The sequence below is a fragment of the Adiantum capillus-veneris genome, chromosome 9 (genome assembly GCF_014529385.1).
Source record: "Adiantum capillus-veneris isolate H3 chromosome 9, ASM1452938v2, whole genome shotgun sequence".
NCBI classification, from domain to species: Eukaryota; Viridiplantae; Streptophyta; class Polypodiopsida; order Polypodiales; family Pteridaceae; genus Adiantum; species Adiantum capillus-veneris.
The window spans coordinates 139,896,287-139,907,861 of NC_140939.1; positions in this window are offsets into that span (position 1 = coordinate 139,896,287).

Below are 11,575 nucleotides of genomic sequence, written 5' to 3' on the forward strand. Positions count from 1 at the left end.
CCTCAGTGGAAGTGGTTGTGGACTCAGCATCCTTAGCTGTGTTGGACTCTATTATACAGCCCAAAGAAAAAGATCTTGATAAAGAAGTTGCCAAAACTTCTAAGAGTGGTCTAGATGGATACGTCGAAATTGATCACTATTTTAAATTTGGTGTATAGTTTACCCAATTGATCCTAGTTGAGAAATGCAAACGTGCACCAGATGGCTATAGATGCAGACCATTGTCAGATGTATATGTGAAATATCTCTTGAAGCAATTTGCAAGGCACTCTAGGCCAGTCTCCAGTGCAGCAGACTTGATGCCGTATAACCCAATTACAAAAATGCCTTTACAAATAGCTGAAGTGCATGGAGACAAGCTATCAACATACCACTACTGGATTCTAGCTGGTCAACATTCCATCATAGCAGCTAGAGATTTTTTGCGTAACAACAGCACTAAGTATGCTTTGAGAAAAGAGTTCTACAAGTTTAGAACTGCAAGGATAGTGGTAGACGCTCCGAAAGAGGTTGTTGTTTGAATTTCCAAAATGGAGAACATGGAGAGAATAACAGCAATGAAACACCAACCTTATGTGGAGGTCTTGAAGCATGACCGTAGTCAATGGATTGCATATTCTAAACCAACAAAACTCAAGGCAGGTGTTCCTGTCGGTCATCCGAGTCGAGCAACTTGGGATGTAAGTTCCACTTCCCTATGCTTGTTTTTGTTACAAATATGTCTTGAAATAAAGTTAATTTTCTTTTCTTTATTTTGAAGGCCTTTGTAAATGTGGCGAACATCGTGTGCAACCATAAATCATTTGCCAACAAAGAAGCACACATGGTCATGTACGATGATGAAATCTATGATCAGTGGATACACATCTTGGAGAAGCATCAGACATCAACTGCTTGTGGGTGACAACCAAGCATAACAACCTTTAAATTCCTAAATGGTTTAGAAGATAATGATGTCAAGCTACTACAACAAGAGCTGGCAAATGAGAAGATCTGCTATGTGAAGCAACCATGTCAAGCGGGCATGCTCGACCTCACTGCACGTGCAACGGTCTTAAAGAAGACCAAGATTTTTGAGCCTCAAATGTTGATGGCATTTAAAGAGATAGATCCATCAGCAATAGTAGTTACTTCATGGGATAAATGTAAGTCTCATTATAACATTACAGATGAGATTTACAAATCTCTCTTCACGAGTTGTAGGCAATGGCTAAATCTCCTACTACAAAAAGGAAAGGAGAAAGAGCCAATTCCTGAGATCACTAGGAGATATGTGCAGTGGATCATTGCACAAAAGAATGGCACTTCTAGTTTGCAGATCATTTTACCATGGACAATCAAGTGTGTTGGAAAGAATTTGGAAGGCATTGAGTTTCTCTGCAGTGAGAATACCTCTAAAATTCGTGTTGGTGTTTGCATCATAGACACAACACACAAAAGTCTTACATCTAGTGGTTGGAGTGCTGCCCAATTTGGTAAAGTAATTGATGGAGTATGTGGGGTAGCGCATCAACCATCAGAGTTTTTAATTAACATCAACCATCAAGTATTAGCATGCTGCTTCCCTAGAGAAGGCAATTTCTGAAAAAGCTAAATGGTATGAAATGAACGTTCTACCTTTGAGCTCCTTAATGGGATCAAAGACCATCCAAACATGTGCTCTTCGAGAAGTAATTTTTGGGGTTTGGGCATTTTTCAGTCAAGGAGAGCAGTACACCAACTACTCTAGTGTTAAAGAGTCATTGTTGGAGCCAATGCATACTCTCTGCATCAATGACAACGAGTATAATGCTGTGACCACGGCCAAATCCTTTTTTGTACGTCATGCAATCAAATGCATCTGTCTCAAATAAGATGATCAAGTGATAGACATCTTCTCATTAGGCTATGGGACTAAAGAGGCACTACAACAACAGAGAAAGGTGATAATGATCAAATGACGCAATTGGAATCTCTTTGCCATTCCATAGTGGAAGAAGACCTTGATCTTAGAAGGTGGGCATGTGTGGATAACATAGAGAAAGTCAATGCCAAGGATTCAAAGGAAGAAGAAATTGAAGAACCATTGCATGCAAGTGTTGAGGCCATTCTAGAAATTCTATAGGAAATAGGTTAAGCTAGCCACCCATCATATTACATTACTGATATTTAGATTATTATTGTTGTCATTTTATTTTATTTGTCCCATCTCAAATCTGCCCATGATGTTAAAAACATTGATGTTTGGCTCGTTATTTTTCTCAATTTATTTTCTTTGAAAAAATGTGAACTTGTGAGTTTGAGTTTTTTCACAATAAATGAATTAGACTTAAGTGTATGATATTATATGGACATGTTTTGGTAAATAGAATTCTACATTTATATATGGTCATAAGATATATATTATGTAATACTTTAAAGTTAATTGATCATATGAGATTTGGGAAGAATACACTATGACTTGAGGATCATAGAGTTCTTTGTAGATATGACACCCTATGGCCCTAGGGCCATAGAATCCCCCAAAAGAAAATGGGATACCCTACAACCTTACAGATGTAGGGTGATTACACCGAGTCTCTGAAAGGGCACATAAGCATCTGGGTTACTCTATAGTCTTAGGCCCATAGGGTGTCAACATAGAATCCCCCAAAAACATTTGGCTACCCTACAATCTTACAGATATAGGGTGATTACATAGAGTCTTTAAAAGGACACATAAGCATTTGGGCTAGTCTACAGCCTTCAGGCCATAGGGTGTCAACACAGCTATCCTACAATCTTATGTATATAGAGAGATTACATAAAGTCTCTTAACGAGCACATGAGTATTTGGGATATTCTAGAAGGAAACATAAGTTATCCAAGAGCATTTGGGATACCCTAAGGCCTTAGGTCCATAGGGTGGTGACATAGAATCTCCACAGGGGCACTTAAATCACCCAATGGATGCAAATCACCTAGCTCTTATGGACACATCTTATAAAACATCACATGACACCCTATGGCCTTTAGACCATAGGTTGGTTATTCTAGGTCACCTAAAGACTCTTTAAGTGTTTCAAGAACATTTTTCTTTGGCCTTATATCTTGTGTCCATATACATTAGGGACATATATTTCTTATCTTGTGATTAAGGTTTAATATTCTATTGAGAATGAAATAAGCTAGAAAAAACTAAAAAGTATTTAGTCCTCAAAATTCAAAAATGAGAGTTTGACCTATTGATGTATGATCATTTTTTGTTGGGTGTAAGTTCTTCTATTGTGAATTGATGGTGTAAGCATTTGAAATAATTATCTTTGTATTTCAACTAACTAGATTAAACATATTCGCTTTGAAATAATTATCTTTGTATTGCAACTAAGTAGATTAAACATATATACAACATTTGTTGTAAATGCCAATTATTTGCTTACATAGTAAACATCGAGTATAAATGGTTATTGAAGCATTTGTCCTTTGGATTATGTGAAGATCTAGTTCTTTGATTGTAACAAGATTTTATTCAAAGATATAAAGTGCGAGCATTTTGTTCCAAACTATGATTTTGTTTCTCTTCTAGATGATGCAGAGAATTGGAATCTATATCTTGAATTTTTTTCAATAGAGGGAAGCAAGGACTAGTAGAATTTTTTAGCTTGTCATGTAGCAATCGGAACATTGTATTAAGGTTTATTGCAAAGAAATGATTGTATAATGTATAACCATTGTTTAAGTTTGTAAATTGGAAGTAGAAGGCAATGCAAGTTCCAAAACATGTGCAATGCCATAAGGAGAATCCAACACAAATACTTTTGCCCCTCAGGATTTGTAAATCAAAGTGCATGTTGAGCCGGACCTTCCATCCACCAATAGATCAATGCATTTGTGAATTGAAGTACTTGCAAATTTGATTTAAATGTTTGAATGTTATGATGATATTTGAAGGCAAAGACACCTTCAACTGTGTGGCAAAGCAACAAATGTATGATGTATCATAATGATTCAATTTTGTATATTGGATTGCATATTTATCACAGTATTAACTTACACATTTTGCTAGCATAGAGGACACCCTATGGCCCTAGGACCATAGGATGCCATAATATCCCATGTACAATTTCTCTTTTACCATAGAGGACATCTTATGGATCTAGGGTCATAAGACGCCAACATAGTACATAAATGGCTTCCTATAAGTATACACGTAAACATAGTGCATAGAGGGAATTTTACTAGCATAAAGACCACCCTATGGCCCCAAGGCCATAGGGTGCCAACATAGACCATAGAGGGCTTTTTATTAGCACATTGTTGCCCTTGGGACGCCATAGTGCCATAAAGTGGTTTTTGTATATATAGTAGATAATTCTCACACAGATGATACCTTGGTCACTATCTGGCCCTTGGATCATATGATAGTAGCATAGAGGACACCCTATAGCCCTAGGGTTTCTTTCTATCCCTAGGGCCATACACTGCCAACATATAGTCTCAATGGTTTTTTCATAGAGCAAACCTTTTAGCCCTACGCAATAGAGTGGAAACCTAGACCATATAATGTATCCTACTAGCATAGAAGGCACCCTATGACCCTGAGGCCAAAGAGTACCAATTTAGGGCATAAAGGGTCTCTTCCTAAGTTGAAGGGCACCTTGTGGCCCTAGGGAGCACCCTATGGCCCCAGGGCCATAGGGTGTCAACATAGTCAAATGGGGTGTAAACTTAGAGCATAGAGGATTTCTTACTATCATGGAGGACACCCTGTGTCCTTGGTGCCATAGGGTGAAAACATATAGCATGGAGGGTTTCTTGTTAGCATAGAGAGCACCCTATGGACTTGGGGCCATATGATTCCAACAAAGAGCATAAACGGTTTTTTGATAGCATAGAGGATAGCTTGTTTCCCTGGGGCCATATGATACAAAAATAAAAGAGTCTTAAGAAGGGCACCTAGGCCACTAAATCACCATGGGGCCATAAGATGGTCTTTGTGGGGAATTCTCCTAAAGGGTTCCTTGGCTATCTTATGGCCTTTGGGCCATAGGCTACCAACATAGAGTTTAGATGGTTTCTTACTAACATAGAGCTCACCTTGTGGTCTACGGTCTTTAGATTCTAATATAGAGTTTCAATGGTTTCATACTATGCGTAAGGGCACCCTATGGCTTTGGGGCCATAAAGTGTCAATGTAGAGAGCAGAGGTTTCCTTTCTAGCATAGAGGGCACCATGTGGCCTAGGAGCCATTTGATGCACCCTATGGCCCGAGGGCTGTAGGTTGCCAATGTAGACAAGTTTTCTTAGTAGCATTAGAAAGGGTACCTTGTGTCCCTCAAGTCTCCATAGGGTGCCAACATAGAGCGTAGAGGGTTTTTCCTACTAACATAGAGGACATCCTATGGCCTTGGGGACATAGGGTTTCAATATTGAGCATAGAGGCTACCTTGTGGCCCTAGGTCCATAGGGTGCAAACATAGAGAATAGAGGATTTCTTACTATCATACAGGGTACCTGGTGGCCCTAAGTCCATAGGGTGCAAACATAGAGCATAGAGGATTTGTTACTAGCACAGAGGGCACCCTATGGCCCAAAGGCCATAGAGTGACAACATGTAGCATAAAGGGTTTCTTACTAGCATAAGAGGCAGACCTTGTGGCCCTCAGGTCATAGGGTGCCAACATAAAGCATATATGGTAACATAATTTACGTTAGATTTAGATTTATGTTATATTAGATTAGACTTAGGTTTATTTAGGTTTACCCACACACACACACACACACACAAGAAGAAGAGAGTTTTAACGTCGTAGGAAACTATCCCAAAAGACGTTAAAGATTAGGTTAGATGTAGACTTACGTTAAATTAGATTTAGGTTTATTTTTAGTTAGATTTACGTTTATTTAGATTTACGCTTATTTACGTTAGATCGAGTCCACGCAAGAATTACTTACGGTTTAGGGTTTAGAGTTAGACGAACAGTGAAAAGATCTACTGTGAAAAGATGTTAAGATGCTCTGAAGTGCTACAGCTAGAGAAGAGGCAAAGGGGTTTTGTCCACTACATGCAGTATCATGTAGACGTGGGTGTGTAGATTTCTTGTACCCACAAATATAGGTATTGACCAATAAAGACGAGATTATAACCCGGTGGTTCTGATCTCCATGCACCTCTAGACCGAGGTGTGCGGGGATTGGACATGACTAGAGAATGTGAGGTAAAGAGAGAGAGAGAGAGAGAGAGAGAGAGAGAGAGAGAGAGAGAGAGAGAGAGAGACAGAGAGAGAGAGAGAGAGACAGAGAGAGAGAGAGAGAGAGAGAGAGAGAGAGATAAGACGAAGAATTCCAATAGAATATTAAATTTGTTGTCCAGGTTATAAGTTTTTTATCCTCATTATGAGTACTGACGAGGATGTGGGACCGTCCTTTGCTGTGCGACGGACAAGACGTGTTTCTTTGCAGCACGTTCCTGAATTTGGTGAGTTCGATCCATCTATTATAGATCGAGTTGTTGCCAATTATAACTCGTCATTCTAGATGGATGTTCTTCTTAGAACGTTTCATGAAAACGCTTAAGGGATATGTGCGTCAAAAGGCACGTCCGGAGGGTAGCATGGCAGAAGGTTGGTTGGTATTGAGGCGGTCCGGGGCGGGCAACAAGAAGAGCAACCTCTAGACACCCTTCAAGGCTCCCGTGCTGCTCAATGGGGCTGGGGCACAACACAACATAAACCAAAACAACAAACCCACAGCCAAATCCCAACTACACAAGGGGCACCACCTAGTTTAAGAGCGAACTAGGACGCAAAAGACGAGAATCGTTAGAGCAACCCACAAGCAAGCAAGGAATTTACACTACCCCTAACACCAATGGAACACTCTCACACACTAAAACACGAGAGAGAGAGAGAGAGAGAGAGAGAGAGAGAGAGAGAGAGAGAGAGAGAGAGAGAGAGAGAGAGAGAGAGAGATAGTGCTCGGGCTGCTTTGAAACGTATCGGCAATGATCAAGCAAACACAACTATATATTTAAGAAAGAGAGAGAAAGGGGGAGGGGGTGCTTGTTGCATTAATACCTTCTTACAAATCTGTCATGACAAATCAAAGTGAGATTAGTATTTGTTCAACATAGCTTGTGTAAATTTCACCACAACACATCACAAAAAAAGCCACCCCAATCACTGTCTTAAAGCCAGGGGAGTCGTCTCCACCCTGTCGCCCTCTTACAGTATGTGGGATTTATGGCTAGATTGATGACAACACCAGAGACAAGCTATCAAGAACTTAACAAAAAACACCAAGACACTTACGCATCATTGTTGTCCATTACTTCACCTTGGAAGGGAGACAAAGTATCCAAGCTTAGTCCAAATCCACCCTCCTTGATTCAGCAAATGTTGGGCTTACACTAGTAGGAGAAATGATAGATTTCCTACTCTCAATTGAATGATCACTCTCTCTCTTACAATGGCATAGAGTTCCCTTGCTAATCCCCTATTACAACACATGCACATGCATAAGACAATGAGCTTCCACTCAAGAGCTCCTTCTAGAGAGGTTGAGCTTGGCTTCTCAAGCTATAACATAGTGCTCTTGCTTATGGCTCCCCCCTTTTTGTGCTAGCTACACCCTCCTTTTATAGCAATTTTGAAGGCTAGGGTTACTCCTCTAACCATGGTTGGGTTAGATTTTCAGCAATTTATCTAATTTCTTTTGCTTGGAATTATCAAGAAGTTGGTGGGGAAAGAGAGAGGAGAGAAATGGAGGTGATAGGACTTTTCATAGTGGGTTAGTGTTAGTAGAGTTAGTATTAATTTACAAATGGAATTGGATATTTACAATGGGAGTATCCATGTAGGATACAAATAAGGAAGAAAAACTCTTAAGAGGTAAGAAAAGGTGGATTTCTTACAAGGTTGATGCTCCAAGTGTCTTGAGTAGGGCCAATTTTGACGCTTGTTGACGGTCCACTAGCTTTGACAGTACATTTTTTCTCCACTCTTGACCTTCGTTGAGAGACAAGGTAATTGAAGCTGAGTAATCAACCACCATGATGCTGTCTTTTAAGAGAAGAGGCTGAATTTTGTGGTTTTTTTGATAGATATGGGTAATTTGGAGGAGGAAAAATGAGACTAGGTGGTCAATTTTGGAATGGAATTGTGTGTGGGAGGTATGAGTTCACCATGGTTTCTCTTATTCTTCAAGGTTGAGGAGAAGGTGAGTAGGGTGCAGAGAGGAGTGGTGAGAGAGGTGGGGATGATGAGTGGAGAAGTGTGTGTGAAAGAGGAAAATGATAAAGTGGAAGAGAGAGTGTGGCTGCATAGCATGGGAAAACTGGGGTCCACTAATAAAATCATAGCTCATAGCTTTTAGCTCTTAGCTCAAACAAATATTAAAAAATTTGAGGCAAAATTTCAGCCCACGAGGTACAACTTTTGTTTGTATCACCTTTTCAAATTCGGAGAGCAAGTGAACGTTAAAAATTCAGCAAAACCGACCGTTTTTTTCCACTGCACAAGGTCCTTGTGGGGTCCTTCTTTGGAGGATTCTTTTGAATGCCTCCAAGAGTGAGCCCTCCATAGTGCATGTATGCATGCCACCTACCCTTGACCTTATTTGGTAGGTCTATAATTGAAGATATTGTTGAGATCATGATATAAGTGAATAGTACAACTAAGAAAATCAAATATTGAGGGGTCTAAAAAATATGTACATGTCAAATATAAATAATATAAGTGGAAAAAATATAAAGGGGTCAAAAGAAATCTCTCTCATTATGAGGCTACCATAAAAAGATAAATATTTTTGGTGTTCTAATTTTTTAGAAAAAATACAAAATAGATGTAGGAAGGGAAAAATCACAATAGTGAAAAAATATACACATAAATAAAACTAGTTTTTTTGGATTTTTGTTGGGGTGGAGTTACACCAAATATAAGAGAAGCTTACATTAAAATATTTCTATATGGAATAAAGAGTATGAAAAATGGTAAGAAAAATTGTGGTAATTAGAGCATAAATAACACACACCTAGGTAGAAATATTTAAATAAATACCAAAATAATTATGAAAAAAATATTTTATTTAGGCCCTATATACAAAGAAATATTTACGTACGCATGGGCCATAATATACTTATATTTTTTATTTTTTTGGCTCAACTAGCCCAATGACTAGCTAATTGAGGGGTTTTTATTTTAGTAAGGAGATATGGGAAAAGTCTCCTAACTCACACGCACCTATATACAGTGAAATGGTAGGGATAGCCACAGTGTTTGGGTGATTTTGGTAGGGTGAGGTAACTCACTGTGGAAATTACAAAGAGCCAAAAAACGGCTATCATTAGCCCTCCCTCTGGATGATGGTATATTCATGTACCATCATAGAGCATCTTTTCCAAAGAGAGTGCTTCAGAGTCCTTGACAAGATCTTCATTGTTTGGCCCCTCGGAATTTTGGCTAGAGTTACACTCATGCTTCATGTAACAATACTTACATGAGACAGTGGCCTTTTGACAGATCTTTGGTAGATCCTTTGGTAGAAGGCGACTCAAATAGGGCTTCAAGCGATACCCGTTTACTTTCCTGGAGTGCTCTTTACCATTCAAGTCCATAAGCTGATAGTAACTTGAATTGAAAGCCTTCTTGACTATGTATGGCCCTTGCCATCTAGTTTCAAACTTGGCATCAAAACGATTATCGAGTCGATTGTCATACCTTAGCACCAGATCTCCTTCATTGATGCCTTTGTCCTTTAGTTTCTTGTCAAGCTTCTCCTTCGCCTGCGTAGCTTTCCTCTTGTAGCGCTCGTATGCTGCTTCTCTTTTCCACTCAAGCTCAGCTAAGGTAAGAAGTCGATCCATCCATGGTTCTTGATCATCTTGTGCTGCTTTGCCATGTAGTCGCATTGTTGGAATGTTGAGCTCAATTGGTTGTAAAGCCTCTTGACCATAGACCAAGTGAAATGGTTTAAACTCCGTGGCTTCCCTATATGTGGTTTGATACGCCCACAAGGCACCATCCAAGAAGTCATCCCACAACTTTGTCTTGTTTCTCACCATCTTTCTAATGATGCCTGCAATGACACCATTAGCTTTTTCTACCAAACCATTTGATTGGGGATAGTAGGGTGTACTGTGACGATGTAGAATGCGAAGTTCTTCACAGACTTCTGTGAGCAATCCCTTTCTAAACCATGGACCATTATCAGAAACAATCTCCAAAGGTGTGCCAAATCTGCAACAAATGTGATTGTACACAAACTTGCTAATTGTCCTCTCATTCACTCTTGCCACACTTTGAGCTTCCACCCACCTAGTCATATAGTCTACATCCACTAGAATGTAGAGTTTACCATTTTTTGTCCTAGGCAGAGGACCCATGGCATCAATGCCCCACTTTTCAAAGGGTCCATTTGCAATCACTATTTGCCTCGAGCCATGCACCAACCTTCTATTTCCATTTATCTGACAATTGTGACAGCTTTTACACCAATGTTGAACATCTACATGCAAGCTTGGCCAAACATACCCCGCAAGCAAAATCTTCTTCACAGTTGATTCTTGGGCAAAATGACCACCACATGCCTCTTCATGCAAACCTTTTAGAATGGCTGGAATTTCCTCGATAGTTGGTACTCTTATGCACACTTGATCCTTCCCTCTTTGATAGAGGGAGCCTTCTAGGAAGAGATAGAAACTTGCCTTCTTCATGAGTCTCCTCTTCTGAGCCTTCGTGAAGTCTTGTGGAAACTCTCCCTCCAAAATGTAGCTAATAATGGGAGTCAATGACTCCAATCCCTTGTATCTCGGTTGCTTGACAGTTGCTGCCACCATGATGACCTGCACTTCTTTCTCAACACATGTAACTACTTGCTGTGCAAGTAAATTGGCATCTTCATTCTGTTTCCTAGGAATATGATATAGTTGCACTTCTTCAAATTGATTAAACAATCTACGAATGGCATGAACTTTTTTCCGTAAGCTTTCATTCTTGCATGCCCAAATGCCTAAAATCTGTTTAACAATGAGAAGTGCATCTCCCTTTACCATGAGGCGTTGTATCCCTTGGCCAATGCACATCTTCAAACCATGAAGTAGTGTGTTGTATTCTGCTTCATTGTTGCTAGTTGAACCTGGTAGATTGACCTTCTCTTTCATGACCACCTCTCCACTTGGGTTGAGCAACACTAGCCCTCCCCCTGCTTTCCCTGTGGCTCGTCGAAAAGCTCCATCAAAGAACAAGGTAAAAGCATTGGGAATACGTTTTGGTGGTGGCAATGGTAGGGTCTTTACTTGAGGCACCTTAATTTCCTTCTCATGTACCCTATAAGTGAGAATCCCTGCCAATTGTGCACGCACACTATCTTCTACCTTGAAAGAATATTGGAACTCTTGCAACTCCATAATCCACTTTGAGATCCTAGTACTAAGATTCATTTGAGCTGACACCCAAGGGAACAAATTTTCTGCAGTGAGAATTACAAAAGGTTTTGGTAGCAGGTAGGATCTAAACTTTCTCACCGCAAACATGAGAGAAAGCATCATAAGTTCTGCTTCTGTGTAGTCTCTCTCCAAAGCATTCATGACCCTACTAGCAAAGTAGATGGGTCGCATCC